Source organism: Ovis canadensis, chromosome 1 (genome assembly GCF_042477335.2).
Source record: "Ovis canadensis isolate MfBH-ARS-UI-01 breed Bighorn chromosome 1, ARS-UI_OviCan_v2, whole genome shotgun sequence".
Classification (NCBI taxonomy): Eukaryota; Metazoa; Chordata; class Mammalia; order Artiodactyla; family Bovidae; genus Ovis; species Ovis canadensis.
Window position 1 is genome coordinate 34,796,918 of NC_091245.1, and position 16,907 is coordinate 34,813,824.

Consider the following 16,907-nt stretch of genomic DNA (forward strand, 5'->3'; position numbering starts at 1 on the left):
CATAGTTGAAAAAGAAAATGAGAACGGGCCACAAAATTATGCCTCTATCACTTGGCTGGATGACACTGAACAAGTCATTTGCACTCTCCAGGTCTGCTTCTGCATCTATCACAGAGTGGCTCCAGGATTTCTGTGATATAAAGTATACATATCAGTTATGATTATGTTTGGCCCCATGGACAGAAAACACAAAATTGCAGTGTCTTGCACAAGAAAGCAGTTTCTTGCAAGTGGAAGTGGGGAGTGGGTATTGGTCTGGTGCTGCTCGGTGTTAGAAACTCAAGCCCTTGCACCCTGGGGTGTTTAGCCTTCATTCTTGAAATCCTCTCATGGTCCACGATGGCTGCTGGAGCTCCAGCCACTGTGCTATTGTTGCTATTACCACTGACGACAGCATGATGCTAAGAGGAAACAAACCCCAAATCAAATACAAATGCCTAGTAACAGAGACATCTACAAAGGCCAGGAAGAAAACCGACATTAATTCAAGTCTAGCCAAGATGAGATCTCCTGCCATAGTTCCTAAGGCAATCAGTATATTCATTTATTCTATTCCTGAGGTACAACTGAGGAAGGTTCAGAAGCCATCTTACATGTATTCAGCTTCTAAAACTTCACCAAGTATTTCTATATTTATTCCCTTATTTACTCATCACAATACTCTGGAAAGGTAAGATGAACAGGTCTTAATATTATTATTCCTATTGTATTAATACATTATGATTCACACAGGTGCCGAGAACCAGATCCTAGTACTTCCCACACTGCCAAAGAGTCCATGGTTAAAGCTTTGGCTATTTGTTGGAAATGAAGGTGAACAGTCATGGTGTAGAAGAAAGAAAATGACCCTGTGGGGGTGGGTAGAGTTGCCACCCCAAAATGTCTCTTTGGCATGCAAATTATTTAGAGCTGAAAAAATTCGAAGTCCAAGAAGACTCAGGAAAAAACTCTGATGTCCCCCCTTAGCTGCATAAAGAATGCAGACAGGGAACCTCTTCCAAGAAGTGATCATAGATAAGTATAGTATGAACTAGGTATGGGAGACTGGGAGAAACCTAGAAAGGTTTTTTTTTTTTCCTAATTCTGTTCTGTGTCCTATTGTCTCTGTGTATCCAGAAAACATTTGTTTACCAAACATTTTCCTTTCCATCTTCATGTAAACTGCCTTCCTCCCTTCTGAAAACTCAAACCACTACTCCCAACATCGTTGTCTTTTTTTTTTTTTTTTTAAATCTTTAGTTAAGGATGGTTTTTCAGTTACTCAGTTTTACTGGGTCTTTCCCATGTACACATGTGATTAAACTTTCATTCGGTTTTCTCCCATTGATCTGTAAATTCAATTCTTAGACCAGCCAGAAGAACCTAGAGGGGTAGAAAAGAACGTTCTCCTGACAACAACAATCCAGGAGCCCTAGGAACTGATCACATGGCCTTAGCCTCACTGAGCCAGTATCCTCACCTGTAAGACCAAGAGAAGAACATGTATTTGGGGTAGTTACGAGGAGAGCAGAGTGACTATCACACACATGGCACACACTCCAGTTCAGTGAAAGCACAGTGATTACCTAGGCTTACCTCTCAGAGCTGGTGTGTCCTTCGACAATCACTTCGTTTTACTGTGCCTTCATCTCCTTTTCTAGGAAGATAAAGAATTTAGACTTGATAAATTACCTTCCAAATGCCAGTCCCATCAGCCTGGGAGCCTGACTTTTTAAAAGATATGGCTCAGGTTTAAGCTAAGTTTGTGGAATCTTCCCTCCTATTACTTACTGGGTGTCTCAAAACAAGCTAAAAAACCTTTCAGACTCCCTGCATCTGTAAACTAGGGACAACCAGGACCTAGCTAACTGGGAATGTAAGGATAGTGAAGATTAAATGAGATAGGTGTATCCAGGACCCACCAGACTAATTTCCTTAAAGGCTGGGACCCATTTGTAGATTTACAAACTGTGACACTTCTTCTCATGGTTGCTCACAAAATTAGATGAGTAAATTTAAATAAAGTATCAGGAATAGGATCTGGCACAAACTAAAAACATTTGATAAATATTATTAGAAGGGCTTCCCTCTTAGTTCAGTCGGTAAAGAATCTGCCTGTAATGCAGGAGACCCAGGCTCGATTCCTGGGTCAGGAAGATGCCCTGGCGAAGGATATGGCAACCTACTCTAGTATTCTTGCCTGGGAGAATCCCATGGACAGAGGAGCCTGGCAGGCCACAGTCCATGGGGTCGCAAGAGTCGAACACGACTTAGCGACTAAACCACCACCACTTTATTTTAGCAACTGTCTGCACGAGTCCTGGTGTTCAGCGCATTGTTGAAACGCAAAGTTACAGGATACACGCTGGACACATATACCCACCAGGGGCTATGGAAAGCTTGCGTGGATAAACTCTGCTAGAAGAGCCTGCAGAGTAGGAAACTCGCGGCCTGAGAGGACAGAGCCCACTTCAGGCCTTAAGTCCCCGAGAGGGTGCAAAAACCTGTTAAAACAGGTCCCCACGACTCGCGGGGCCGTAGGACCGCAGGAGCAGGCGGGGGCCAATCCCCAGCCCGGTTCAAAGGGCCAATCGCGGCACGCTTTACAAGGGCCCCGGCCGGAGGGGGCGGGGCCGCGCACGGGGCGGGGCGGAGCCTCAGCCGCCCCCGTGGACCAACCAGTCCAGGCCCGGTGGGGCCCCGCTCGGCAACCTGCAGAGCCCTGATAGCTAAAATGTAATTTCAGATTGGACAAGTAAGTGACCCTCCTCTCAGTCCCACGTGTGTACCAGGGCCTTTACAGAAACGCAGGCTCGCAGCGCGAACGTTCTCCAACCGGAGAGCGTATCTGGCCCAAGCCTCCCTCCCCTTGCCCGCAGTCACCGCCTCCTCTTCCTCCTCTGACTGCCTGAGTCTTAAACGCCAGCGCCAGCCGGGCCCTTCGCCTCCGAGATCTTGTTGAGTCCCCTGTGTACACTCCTGGGTGAGGCGTCCGGCCACTCAAGAGACGGGTGGGCTTTACTGCATTTCCCCAAGCTGCCTAAGATGTCTGGAACCCTTGGTCCTCTGCAGTCACTATCCAGTTAATTATGTGAATTTCCTCGCTTTCCCTTCATCCCCCCAGGGTCCTCTATCACCTTATTTCAGGATGTTTCTTGGTAAAGAATCCGCCAGCAATGTGGGAGACCGAGGTTCGATCCCTGGGTTGGAAAGATCCCCTGGAGAAGGGAAAGGCTACTCACTCTCGTATTCTGGCTTGGAGAATTCCATGGACTCTATAGTCCATGGGGTCGCAAAGAGTCGGAAACGACTGAGCACCTGTCACCTAGGCATTTTTGAGCCTTTTACTTTCAATCTGGCTACTGTAAGGCATTTAAGACCTGTGTTGCTTGTAGCTTTCAACGCTTTCAGCAACTTGTGATAATATTTGAAGCGCAGTTTAGATAGTATAATGCTCTTTGGCTACAGTTATCCTGGGTAGAAACGGCCTAGGAGTATCTTTCCATTTTTATTAATGACCTTTCATTTTAAGAACAAGATGCAAAATGGTGAATTTCTCTAATCCTTGACTATATTCCACCAAAGCACTTTTCATGTCTTAACATTTGTCTCTAAAGAGTCTCTGATTTGTCTCTAAAGAGTCAAGTCATTTACAAAATATTGAAAAGCAGTCATCATTAGATTAATTTTTAAAATACTGTATTAGGGGAAGGAAGTGATGATGCTTTTGAATTGCCGAGCAGTGAGAAGGCAAGCTGCCTTTTAGTTTCTGGCTGGTGTATAGAGGGTAGAGTTCTGTTTTATTTTGCTTGCTTTCCCCCTCTTCCCTGTAATCCACCGAATGTGCATCCTGAAGTTGTACTTCTTAAATTGCCAGCTGGGTCTTCCAGCCTTCTGACTGCCTCCTGGTCTTCTGGGAGTTTCCTGTTAATGAGGTCCTGTCCTTTGCTTTTGACCTTGTGGCCACTGGCCTGACTCTTGGAGGGATCAGCTAAGGAGGACTTCCTGGTGGCAGGCTGAGAAAACTCTTTATTAAGGATGATTGAAGGAACCCAGAGGGTAAGAAGGCCTGGAGAGGGGAAGGGAGTCTCCCTGCTGGATTTGGAAGTCAAAACATGTGTATTGGGAGAAGGAACTAACCCAGAGGGTGGAGATCTGTGTCTTTCTGGATGAAGTTATGTTTACTGGGCAGACTGGACCTTCTTCCAGGCTGTGGTATCAATAATTGTTACTATCAATAATTGTCTTTTCCTGCAATCTGGTTCCCTTTCCCTAACCTACTTCACTTAGTTCAAATCACCATCTGTTATCAGCTGGTTCTGAAAACAGTTTCAGCTAGTGAATCTTCTCCACCCCCACCCCCACCTCCAAATATTTGAAATAATTATTTTACCAGAATGTACTACAGAGAGTATTCAGCCTCTTACCTGCCACTATTTTTATAAGGTGGAATTTAGAGTCTACTCAAGTTATGTAAGGGGAGGTCACCCAAACCAGCTCTTGCGTTCATTTGTTCACTGATTTGGGAATGTGCTCTGGGCCTGAGCAATGTGGTAGGCTCTGGGAAAGCAAGGATTGGTCTTTGCTTTCAAGCTTTCATCCATTCTGCTTCTGTCTGGTCTGGCAAAGGAGGTTATGTGATGGTGAGATTGGTGTTGTAGCAAGGTATAAGGAAGATTCTCCCCTATAATGGACTGTATGGGAAAAAAATCTAAAAAAAAGAGTGGATATTGCTGAATCACTTTGCTGTACACCTGACAACACAACATTGTTAACCAACTGTATTCCAATAAAAATCAATTTTAAGATTCTCAGGAGTTGAGAGTAGTTCAAATGGGCCACTATAGGCTCAGAGGAGATAATACCCAACTGGAGAGTTGCAAAGCCTCAGTATGACTGGGCTGGAGAAAGACGTGCTGACCTGGGACAGCATGGGCAAAGATATACAAGGCTGGTGCACTGCTGATTATGGGCAGACAGGAGAGAGGGAAGTGGGAAATCGCCAAAAAGGGGGATGGGGAGAGTGCAAAGGCCAGCTCAGGGAGGGTCAGGTGAATCAGGTTAAGGAGGTTGAAATGTATCTCTAGAGCAAGCAGCAGCTATTGAAGTGACTGACACTCAGGGGTGTGTTTTAGAAAATTAATTCTGGCTGCAAGGTAGCAAATGAATTGAAGTGGTGAGGACTGAAGAGACTAATTTAATGCAGGTGAGAGATGGGTTAGCATAGTTATGGGACTAGAACAGAGGGATTAGAATAGAATGCTTAAGAATTAATTACTGATTGAATGTAGGAGATAAGGAAAGAATATAGCAGTCAGAGTACCCTGGAAAAGAAAAGGCATTCACCACTGGGATATTTTTCAGCAGCTTTATTGAGGTATACCTGGCATAAAGTAAACTGTACATATATAAAACTTCTAATTTGAGAAGTTTTAATATTATCCATGACACTGTCATCACAATCAAGATAAGGAACATTTCTTATACCCCCGTTGATTTCTTGTGCCCTTTTCTAATTCCAAGAAGTGAGGTGCTTTCTGTCAGGATAGATTATTTAAACTTTTTTAGAATATTTATCGGTAGGGTCATAGAGTATGTATCTTTTATGTATGATGACTTTTCTTTAGCATGATCCTCTTGAGATTTGTCCAGGTGGTGTATGCGTATAAAGTTTATGTTTTGTTTTTCTGAGTAGTATTCCATTGTACAACTATGCCATATTTAGTTTATCCATTAACCTGTTGATGGACATTTGAATTATTTGCTGCTTCTTGGCTACTACACATAAAGCTAATATGATTACTTGTATAAAGGTCTTTATGCAGCCTTTGTTTCTCTTGGTTAAATACTTAGAAGTGGAATGGCTAGTTTACACGGTAGGTGTGTATTTAACTTTTAAGATGCATCCAATCTGTATTTCAGAGTGATTCTAGTTTGCCCCAACTGCTGTGGTCACTTTTAAATTTTAGTTATTTTATTAATGTGGAATTCTCTCATGGGGTTTTAATATGTACTTCCCTAATGACTGATAATCTCAAGCTTCTTATCATGTGCTTATTTCTCCGTATGTATTTCATACATCTTGGTTGAAGTGTTTATTAAATCTTTTGTCCATTTAAAAAACTGACCTATTTCTTTATTGATTTTTGAGAGGTTTGTATGTATATTCTCATTACAAGTTTGTTTTTTGTTTAAATCATAGTTGTGATTTGGAAAAATTTTCTCCCATTTTGTGGCTTATATTTTCATTTTCTTAACAGTGTCTTGAAAAGCAGAGTTCTTAATTTTGGTGAAGTTTAATTTATCAATTTGTAATTTTAATGATGTCTGTTTTATCAGTTTATTCTTTTATGGATCATGGTTTTGGTATCTAAGAAGTTGAGCCTAGTCTGAGATCTCAGATAGTTTGTCCTATTTTTTTAAGAAGCTTTATTTATTATTTTATATTACATCCAGGATCTATTTTATGTTAACCTGTAGAACAAGATATGGACAAGCTTTATTTTTTGCATATGGTATCAGCTGTTCCAGTACCATTTGATAAAAAGCCTATCCTGTCTCTCATGAAGTGTCTTTGTACCTTTGAACAGAATCATTTTACCATATGTATATGTGGACCCATTTCTGCATGTTTAATTTCATTATATTGATTTCTTTGTCTATTTTAATGCTATTACCACTTAGTTTTGATGACTATAGCTTTGTAATCGATATTAAAGTCAGGTGGAACATCTTTCCCCTTTTTTGTTTTTAAAGTGGTTTTGGTTATTCTACACCTGTTACATTTCCATATTAATTTTACAGTCATTTAAAAATAAAGCCCTGTTTAGATTTTAATTGAAATTTAGTTTAATCTATACATTAATTTGGGGAGAGAATGGATGTCTTAAATTCTGCTTTCTACCCTTGCACAGAGTGTATCTATTCATTTACTTAGGTCTTCCTTAATGCCTCTCAGCAGTGTGTTTTTAGCTTTCAGGAGATGGATCTTTGTCAGATTACCATTTTTTGATGCTATTGAAAATAATGTTGTCCTGTTGGGTTTCAGCTATCAGTTGTTTGTTGCTACTTGTATATTGACCGTGTATCTTGCCATCTTGCTAAATTACTTGTTTAGTTCTAATAACTTTTTGCTGGTACCATCAGATTGTCTATCTGATTATGTTGTCTGTGAAAAAAGACAGTTTTACTCCTTCCTTTCAATGAGAATGTCTTAACTTTTCTTGCCATAGTACGCTGGCTAGAATCTCCTGTGCTGAGAGGTTTCATTAATTTTTATAAATGAAGAATGGGTGTAATATTTTGTCAGTTGCTTTTTTCTGTAACTATTGAGATCATAATTTTTTCATAGACTGTTAATATAGTCAGTTACATTCATTGATTTTTTTTTATTTGAACGTTAAATTAACCTTGTATTACTGAGGTAGATCCCACTTGGCCAGGACCGATTATCCTTTTTATATTTTGTTGGATTCTATTTGCTAAAATTTTAAGAATATTTGCATCTGTGTTAATGTTTGGTAATGATACAATTTTCTTTTCTTATATTGTCTCTTAAGTTTTGTTATCAAGATGATTCTGGCCTCATAGAATGAGCAGGGAAACATTTCTTTCTCTTCAGTTTTCCATAAGGGTTCATGTAGAATTGACGTTGTTTCTTTCTCAGATGTTTGGTAGAATTCATCAGTGAAGCCATTTGAGTGTTTCTTTTTCTTTTTTTTTTTTTAATGGAGGAGACAGAAAAGTCAATTGACTTAATAATAGAGGACTGTGCAGATTATCCAGAGAAGGCAATAGCACCCCACTCCAGTACTCTTGCCTGGCAAATCCCATGGACGGAGGAGCGTGGTAGGTTGTAGTCCATGGGGTCGCTAAGAGTCGGACACGACTGAACGACTTCACTTTCACTTTTCCCTTTCATACATTGGAGAAGGAAATGACAGCCTACTCCAGTGTTCTTGCCTGGAGAATCCCAGGGACAGGGGAGCCTGGTGGGCTGCTGTCTATGGGGTCGCAGAGTCGGACATGACTGAAGCGACTTAGCAGCAGCAGCAGCAGTGCGGATTATTTGTTTCTTCTTGAGTGAGGTTTGTTTCTATTAATATATTTAAGTGAATCTGTACATATCATCTAAGGTGCTCATAACACTTTTATTATCATGTAAACACTTATAGAATCTGTCGTAATTTCATTTCCCTTATTCTGAATACTGGTTATTTGTCTCTTTTCTCTTTATTTTCTTGATCATTCTTGCCAGAAATTTATGAATATTATGGATCTTCTGAAAGAGTCAGCTTTTTGTTTTCATTTATTCTCTTTATTATTTTTTGATTTATTGATACTTACCCTAAATTTTATTTTCTTTCTTCTGCTAACTTTGGATCCCTCTTACCCTTTTTTTTCTAATGTATTAAGGTAGAAATTAAGGTCATTTACTTGAGACGTCTTTTCTAATATAGGCATTTGAGTCTGTAAATTTTTAAGTATGGCTTCAGCTGCATCCCACAAGTTTTGTTGTTTTTATTTTCATTCGGTGAATAAATTTTCTAGTTTTTTAAAGTGTCTTTTTGACCTATGGTTTACAGAAGTGTGTCAGCCGGTCTCCAAATATTTGAGGATGTTCCACACATCTATCCATTTAAGTCACAGAAAGTAGTTTATATGATTTGAATTTTTTTAACTTTTTGAGACTTGTTTTATGGCCCAGAATGTGGTCTGTCTTTGTATTAGGTTGGTGCGAAAGTACTTGTGGTTTTACAGTGTTGAACTTTGCTGTTTGATACTAGAATATATTCTTAAATGTGGTTATCTTATATGTCATTTTAATGCACATTTCTCACTTTATTTTTATGTTAATGACTTATTACTTACTGTTTATTTTATATTTATTTTAGACTAGGGAAATGATGTTAGATAAAAAAAAAGTGAATTCAAGTGATTTGCTTATTCGAATTTGCTTATTCAAAGTGAGTCATAAAGCAATGTAGGCAACTCACAGCATCAGCAACGCATCTGGCTCAGGAACTGCTAATGAGTGTACAAGAAGCATTCGTGGTTCAAGAAGTTTTGCAAAGGAGATGAGAACCTTGAAGATGAGGAGCATAGTGGCCAGCCATCGGGAAGTTGACAGTGACTAGTTGAGAGGATCATCGAAGCTGATGCTCTTACAACTACATGAAAAGTTGCTCAAGATCTCAGTCTCGACTATCCTACATTCACTCGGTATTTGAAGCAAATTGGAAAGATGAAAAAGGTTGATAACTGTGTGCCTCATGAGCTGACCGAAATTCAAAAAAATTGTCATTTTGAAGTGTCATCTTCTCTTACTGTATGTAACAGCAATAAACCATTTCTTGATCGGATTGTGATGTGTGACAAAAACTGGATTTTATATGACAACCGGAGGTGACTAGCTCAGAGGTTGGACCAGGAAGAAACTTCAAAGCACTTTACAAAGCGAAACTCACACCAGAAAAAGGTCATGGTCACTGTTTGGTGGCCTGTTGCTGGTTTGATTTACTTTTAGTTCAGTTCAGTTCAGTCACTCAGTCGTGTCTGACTCTTTACAACCCCATGGACTGCAGCATGTCAGGCCTCCCTGTTCATCACCAACTCCCAGAATTTACCCAACCTCATGTCCATTGAGTCCGTGATGCCATCCAACCTTCTCATCCTCTGTCGACCCCTTCTCCTCCTGCCCTCAAACTTTCCCAGCATGAGGGACTTTTCAAATGAGCCAGCTCTTCACATCAGGTGGCCAAAGTATTGGAGTTTCAGCTTCAGCATCAGTTCTTCCAATGAATATTCAGGACTGATTTCCTTTAGGATTGACTAGTTGGATTTCCTTGCAGTCCAAGGGACTCTTAAGAGTCTTCTCTAACATCACAGTTCAAAAGCATCAATTCTTAGGTGCTCAGCTTTCTTTACAGTCCAACTGTCACATCCATACATGACCACTGGAAAAACCATAGCCTTGACTAGATGGACCTTCCTTGGCAAAGTAATGTCTCTGCTTTTTAATATGCTGTCTTGGTTGGTCATAACTTTCCTTCCAAGGAGTAAGTGTCTTTTAATTTCATGGTTGAAATCATCATCTGCAGTGAGTTTGGAGCCCCTAAAAAATAAAGTCTGTCACTGTTTCCACTGTTTCCCCATCTGTTTCCCATGAAGTGATAGGACCAGATGCCATGATCTTTGTTTTCTGAATGTTGAGCTTTAAGCTAACTTTTTCACTCTCCTCTTTCACTTTCATCAAGAGGCTCTTTAGTTCTTCTTCACTTTCTGCCATAAGTGTGGTGTCATCTGCCTACCTGAGATTATTGATATTTCTCCCAGCAATCTTGATTTCAGCTTGTGCTTCCTCCAGCCCAGCATTTCCCATGATGTACTCTGCATATAAGTTAAATAAGCAGGGTGACAATATACAGCCTTGACGTACTCCTTTTCCTATTTGGAACCAGTCTGTTCCATGTCCAGTTCTAACTGTTGCTTCCTGACCTGCACACAGATTTCTCAGGAGGCAGTTGAGGTGGTCTGGTATTCCAATCTCTTCAAGAATTTTCCACAGTTTATTTGGATCCACACAGTCAAAGTCTTTGGCATAGTCAATAAAGCAGAAATAGATGCTTTTCTAGAACTCTTTTGCTTTTTTGATGATCCAGTGGATGTTGGCAATTTGATCCCTGGTTCCTCTGCCTTTTCTAAAACCAGCTTGAACATCTGGAAGTTCAGAGTTCACGTATTGCTGAAGCTTGGCTTGGAGAATTTTGAGCATTACTTTACTAGCATGTGAGATGAGTGCAGTTGTGCAGTAGTTTGAGCATTCTTTGGCATTGCCTTTCTTTGGGATTGGAATGAAAACTGACCTTTTCCAGTCCTGTGGCCACTGCTGAGTTTTCTACATTTGCTGGCATATTGAGTACAACACTTTTACAGCATCATCTTTCAGGATTTGAAATAGCTCAACTGGAATTCCATCACCTCCACTAGCTTTGTTCCTAGTGATGTTTTCTAAGGCCCACTTGACTTCACATTCCAGGATGTCTGGCTCTAGGTGAGTGATCACACCATCGTGATTATCTGGGTCATGAAGACCTTTTTTGTACAGTTCTTCTGTGTATTCTTGCCGCCTGTTCTTAATATCCTCTGCTTCAGTTAGGTCCATACCATTTCTGTCCTTTTTTGTGCTCATCTTTGCATGAAAAGTTCCCTTGATAGCTCTAATTTTCTTGAAGAGATCTCTAGTCTTTCCCATTCTATTGTTTTCCTCTATTTGTTTGCATCGGAGAAGATAATGGCACCCCACTCCAGTACTCCTGCCTGGAAAATCCCATGGACGGAGGAGCCTGGAAGGCTGCAGTCCATGGGGTCGCTGAAGGTTGGACACAACTGAGCGACTTCACTGTCACTTTTCACTTTCATGCATTGGAGAAGGAAATGGCAACCCACTCCAGTGTTCTTGCATGGAGAATCCCAGGGATGGGGGAGCCTGGTGGGCTGCTGTCTGTGGGGTCACACAGAGTCGGACATGACTGAAGTGACTTAGCAATAGCAGTAGCATTTCTTTGCATTGATGGCTGAGGAAGGCTTTCTTATGCTCTCCTTGCTATTCTTTGGAACTGTGCATTCAAATGGGTATATCTTTCCTTTTCTCCTTTTCACTTCTTTTCACAGCTATTTGTAAGGCTTCCTCAGACAGCCATTTTGCTTTTTTGCATTTCTTTTTCTTGGAGATGTTCCTGATTCCTGTCTCCTGTACAATGTCATGAACCTCCATCCATAGTTCATCAGGCACTCTGTCTATCAGATCTAGCCCCTTAAATCTATTTCTCACTTCCACTGTATAAGCATAAGGGATTTGATTTCAGTTATACCTGAATGGTCTAGTGTTTTTTCACCACTTTCTTAAATTTCAGTCTGAACTTGGCAGTAAGGAGTTCATGATCTGAGCCATAGTCAGCTCCTGGTCTTGTTTTGCTGACTGTATAGAGCTTCTCCCTCTTTGGCTGCAAAGAATATAATCAATCTGATTTCGGTGTTGGCCGTCTGGTGATGTCCTTTAGCTTCCTGAATTCCAGTGAAACCATTACTTCTGAGAAGTATGTGCAGCAGATGGATGAGTTGCACCAAAGACTGCAATGCGTGCAGCTGGCACTGGTCAACAGAAAGGGCCCTCTTCTCCACAAGAACATCTGACCACGCTTCACACAGTCAGAACTTCAAAAGTTAAACAAGCTGAATTTTGAAGTTTTGCCTCATCTCTAGTGTTCACCTGACCTGTTGCCAACTGACCACTCTTCAAGCATCTAGAAAAATGTTTTCAGGGAAAATGTTTCCACAACCAGCAGGATGCAGAAAATACTTTCCAAGATTTTGTGAAATCCTAAAGCATAGATTTTTATGTACAGGAATAAACAAACTTATTTCTCATTGGCAAAAATGTGTTGATTATAATGGTTCCTATCTAGATTAATAAAGATGTGTTTGAGCCTAGTTATAATTTAAAATTCATAGTCCAAAACTACAATTACGTTTGTACCAACCTAATAAGTATTCCATGTGCTCTTGAAAAGAAAAAATACAATCTACTCTTGTTGGGAAAGTGCTTTTTACATGTCAGTTAGCTTTATTGACTATTGGTATGTATTATGTACTTCCTGATTTTCTGTCTACCTGTACTACCAATTATTGAGAGTGGCAGATTTAAATCTCTCATGATAATAGTAGACATACACGTTTCTCCTTGCAGTTCTATCAGATTTTGCTTTAGGTATTCTGACACTCTGTTATTAGGTGGATTAATATTTGGGATTTTTAGGTCATATTGGTGAATCATCCACTTCATTATTTCATAATTTCTGATGCTATTTCTTCTTCAATATCTACTGAATCATTATTCCTGGTAATATTTTTACTTTAAAATCTATTTAGTGTTATATGAATATATCAAAGTCTAGCTCTCTTTTGATTGTTCTTTTATGGTATATCTTTTTCCTGCTTTTCCTTTTTAACCTGTTTGTTTCCTTATATTTAAAACGGGTTTTTTATAGGCAGCTTAACAAGGCAAGACATAAAAAATCTCTGCCTTTTAATTAGGGCGTTTGGACTATATATAATGTAATTCTTATGGTTTGTTTTAAACATGGCATGTTGTTTTTTTATTTTCTATTTGTTCCATCTGTTTTTTGTTCTCTCTTCTCTTCCTCCACTTTCTTTTGGATTAATTATTTTTTAATTCTATGTTTTTCCTCCTTTATTGGCTAATTAAGCATATCCTTTTTTCAGATATTATTTTAGTGGTTACTTTAAAATTTATAGTATACATGTTTAATTTATCAGAGTAAACTTTCAAGTGGTATTATACCACTTCATATATAATATAAAACCGTACGTAAAATTAGATAGCCAATGGAAATTTGCTGTATGACACAGGAAGTTCAAATCCATTGCTCTATGACAACCTAGAGGGGTGGGATAGGGGTGGGAGGTGGGATGGAGTTTCAAGAGGGAGGGGACATACATGTACCTATGGCTGATTCATATTGATATAGCAGAAACCAACACAATATTGTAAAGCAGTTATCCTCCAATTAAAAATAAAACGACCATACAACAATGTATCTCTAATTCTTGCCTCATAGCTTTTGTACTACTGCTATTTATGTTATACAATACAGTTTGCTGCTGCTGCTAAGTCGCGTCAGTCATGTCTGACTCTGCAACCCCATAGACGGCACCCCACCAGGCTCCGCCATCCCTGGGATTCTCCAGGCAAGAACACTGGAGTGGGTTGCCATTGCCTTCTACAATACATTTTACTTCTGCATATATTGAAACCCCATAATACATGGACACTATTTTAGTTTTAAGCAGTCAATTATCTTTTTAAGACATTCAGAACTTTTAAAAAAGTGTATATATACCCACATAGTTACTTTTATGCTCTTCCTTTTATTTTATGGATCCAGATTTCCATGAGATATTATTTTCTCCCACTTCTTGTGGTACAGTTCTGCTGCTGAGATATTTTGATCTTTTTTCTTTTTTTGGGTCCACACCTTGAGGCATGTGGAACTTCCCCAACTAGAGTTAGAGTCCACACCCTCTGCAGTGGAACAGCAGAGTCTTAACCACGGGACCACCAGGGAAGCCACAGATGTTTTGTTCTTTTTTTTCCCTCTGAAGATGAATTTTGGTATGACATCTTTGGTATGTCTCAAAAAAATCTTTATTTCAGCTTCAGTTTTGAAAGATTTTTTTCCCCACAGTACAAAGAATTCTAGTATGAAGTTTTTTCTTCCAGTTCTTCAAATCTTGCTCTGCTGTCTCACAGCTTACATTATTTCTGTTGACATTCTCACATTTTTTTCTTTTTTTTGCATAATTTGCCATCTCCACCCTGACTGCTTTTAAGATTTCTCTTTACTATTGGTTTTGAACAATTTGGTTATGATGTTGCTTGGCTGAGTTTTCTTTATATTTCTTTTGCTTGGAGTTCATTTGTGTTCTTGAATATGTATTTTTATAGTTTTCATCAAATTTGGAAATTTATAACCATTATGTTTAATGTATTTCTCATGATCCCTTCTTCATTCTCTCCTTCAGGTATTCCCATTTCACATATATTAGGTCACTTAAGTTTTTCCACAGCTCAAGATGCTCTATTTTTAAAAAATCTTTTTTTCTCTTTGTTGTATTTTTGATAGTTTCTATTATAATGTATTGAAGGTCACTAATCTTCTGTGTTATGTAATCTCATACAGTCAGCTTTGCATCTCAGATATTTTAGTTTTCATTTTTATAATTTCAACTTGATTCTTTTAAAAACCTTATATGTCTGAACTTTTAAGTTCACTCTTTCCTTTAGCTTTTTGAACACAGGACTTTCACGTATAATAACTGGCTTAATAGCTGCATCAACTCATTCTGTCAGATAGGTCAGTTCTGGGTTGGAGTCCATTGATTTTGCTCGTTTTAAGTCGTATTTTCCTGCTTCTTTGCATGCTGCTAATTTTTGACTGAATACCAGACGTTATGTGTTTTACCTTGTTCAATGCTAGATATTTCTGTATTTCTATAAATACACTTGATCTTTGTTTTGCAGCATGTCTAAGTTATTTGGAAACAGTGTGATCCTCTTGCGTCCTGCTTAAGCTTTCTTGAGTGGGACTAATGCCTCTTCACTGCTGAGGTAAAGCCCGTCTGTGTACTTGCCCCCAAGCCCTGTTAGTTATGAGGTTTTCCTCACTGGCTGGGGTGAATCGCCACTACTCCTGGCCCTGCGTGATGTCCCCTGATTGTTCACTGTCATCCTTTGGAGTGCTTCTGGCTCAGTTAGTGTCTTCGCACGTGTACAGTGACTGCTACTGTCCTGGATAGTTGACAAGCACACCTTCGGGGCACCTTTCCTATCTCCTACTTTGCCCCGAGAATTCTAGCCTCCTTGCTCTGCACAGACTCCTAGCTCTCGCTCAGTTCAGGAAACTGCAGGCCTTGGTGTGGATTTTCTCTTCCTGTGTCCAGGTCCCAGGCATTCAGCTTGAACAATTTCAGGATACCTCTTTTTCTCCCTATCTCTCTGACATCACTGTATTTTGTTGCCTGATGTCCAGTATCCTGAGAACCTTTGTTTCCTATATTCGTTATTTTAGTTATTTAAGGTAGGAGGGTAAATATGGTGCCCTTTACTCCATCTTGGCTAGAAGTGGAGGCCTTCACCTGGAAGTTTTGAAGAAAAATTTTAAAAGAGACTACTAGAGTTTCTGAGGAAGGGAATTTGAGTTATTCAGGCACTTTTACTGGTTGAGGACTGAAAGGGCACAGTGAAGGAATAAATCAGAAGGAAAGACACCCTTAGATTTGTATAATTTTAAGTACAGGAACTATTTAGAAAGATGAGGGAAGCATGAATGCCTAGAACTAATATTAGTGGTATTGTTATACTTTTCTAGTTAAGCGGGCAAGGGATGGAGAACTCAAAAGGAGAAATCCCGTGGAGAAAGCTGCCTTGAGAGGATCTGATATCTTAAAGAAATGCAGCAGGTTCGAGGCAGCTCCAAAGGAAGGGAACCTGGACCTTACTTTCCTTCCTCCTTTAAGGTCTCTGCTAATGGCTCTCCATGGGCAAAACCAACTAGAAGATAAAAGGGTTAGAGAGCCTTAGAGGTCAGACTGCAATCCCCAGGACACAGGGTAGGCAGAAAAGGGTTGAGTGTGGAAGAGGTGGGTAAACAGAGAATAACCTGCGCAGGGAATCACTGATACTTTTTAGATTGCCGGCTACAATGTCGGGGTGGTTGGTGGTGCTGCTTGGTGGGAAAGAAGAGAACAGGCACAGTATGTTCGGGCAGAAGTAGGTTTGACACAAGGAAAAACGATGAGATGGTTTTTCCTGGAAGTCCTACAACTATCGTTTTAAATTGTTTAGAAGGTCCTTATCAACATGGATGATGAAGCAGAGTTTATATAGCAACTACATATACAGTGATTTGTGTGGGGACTGGGTTTAGGAAAAGTGGGGAAAATAAAGTACAAGTCATTCAGCCTAAATTTATGTGTTGCCTGTCCCTTGGGCCATCTGGATTTTGGGCCAAATACACTGAAATCTGTTGCAGACCAGGCTGAGAGCTGAGTATCTTGAATTCTGCTAAAGTGGCTATGGGATGAAGAGATTTGGAAAGGACTCAGTTACTGAACACCTATAGGGGATAAACAGAGAAGGCAATGGCACCCCACTCCAGTACTGGTCTGGAAAATCCCATGGACGGAGGAGCCTGGTAGGCTGTAGTCCATGGGGTCGCTAAGAGTCGGACATGACTGAGCGACTTCACTTTCACTTTTCACTTTCATTCATTGGAGAAGGAAATGGCAACCCACTCCAGTGTTCTTGCCTGAGGAATCCCAGGGATGGGGGAGCCTGGTGGGCTGCC

At 40.0% G+C, this 16,907-nt stretch overlaps 1 protein-coding gene and 1 long non-coding RNA gene across 11 annotated transcripts in view; one reads left to right on the plus strand and one right to left on the minus strand.

The window, feature by feature from the left end:
- Window positions 1-2,560, minus strand: part of LOC138441811 (uncharacterized) — a 68,502-nt gene extending 65,942 nt beyond the window's left edge. For both annotated transcript variants that reach the window (XR_011257437.1, XR_011257438.1), the window contains exons 1-2: window positions 2,363-2,560; window positions 1,576-1,636 (exon numbers count right to left, since the gene is read on the minus strand). This is a non-coding gene — a long non-coding RNA (uncharacterized lncRNA). The remainder of the gene's footprint in view (window positions 1-1,575; window positions 1,637-2,362) is intronic.
- Window positions 2,561-2,595: 35 nt separating this feature from the next.
- The window catches only part of FGGY (FGGY carbohydrate kinase domain containing), a 510,923-nt gene continuing 496,611 nt past the window's right edge, over window positions 2,596-16,907 (plus strand). For 2 of the 9 annotated variants that reach the window (XM_069592900.1, XM_069592920.1), the window contains exon 1: window positions 2,875-2,962. The gene's annotated coding sequence lies outside the window, so the exon portion shown is untranslated. Of the gene's footprint in view, window positions 2,735-2,774; window positions 2,991-16,907 lie in introns of those variants that run through there. The other 7 variants (XM_069592908.1, XM_069592919.1, XM_069592895.1 and 4 more) reach the window with 7 other exon arrangements.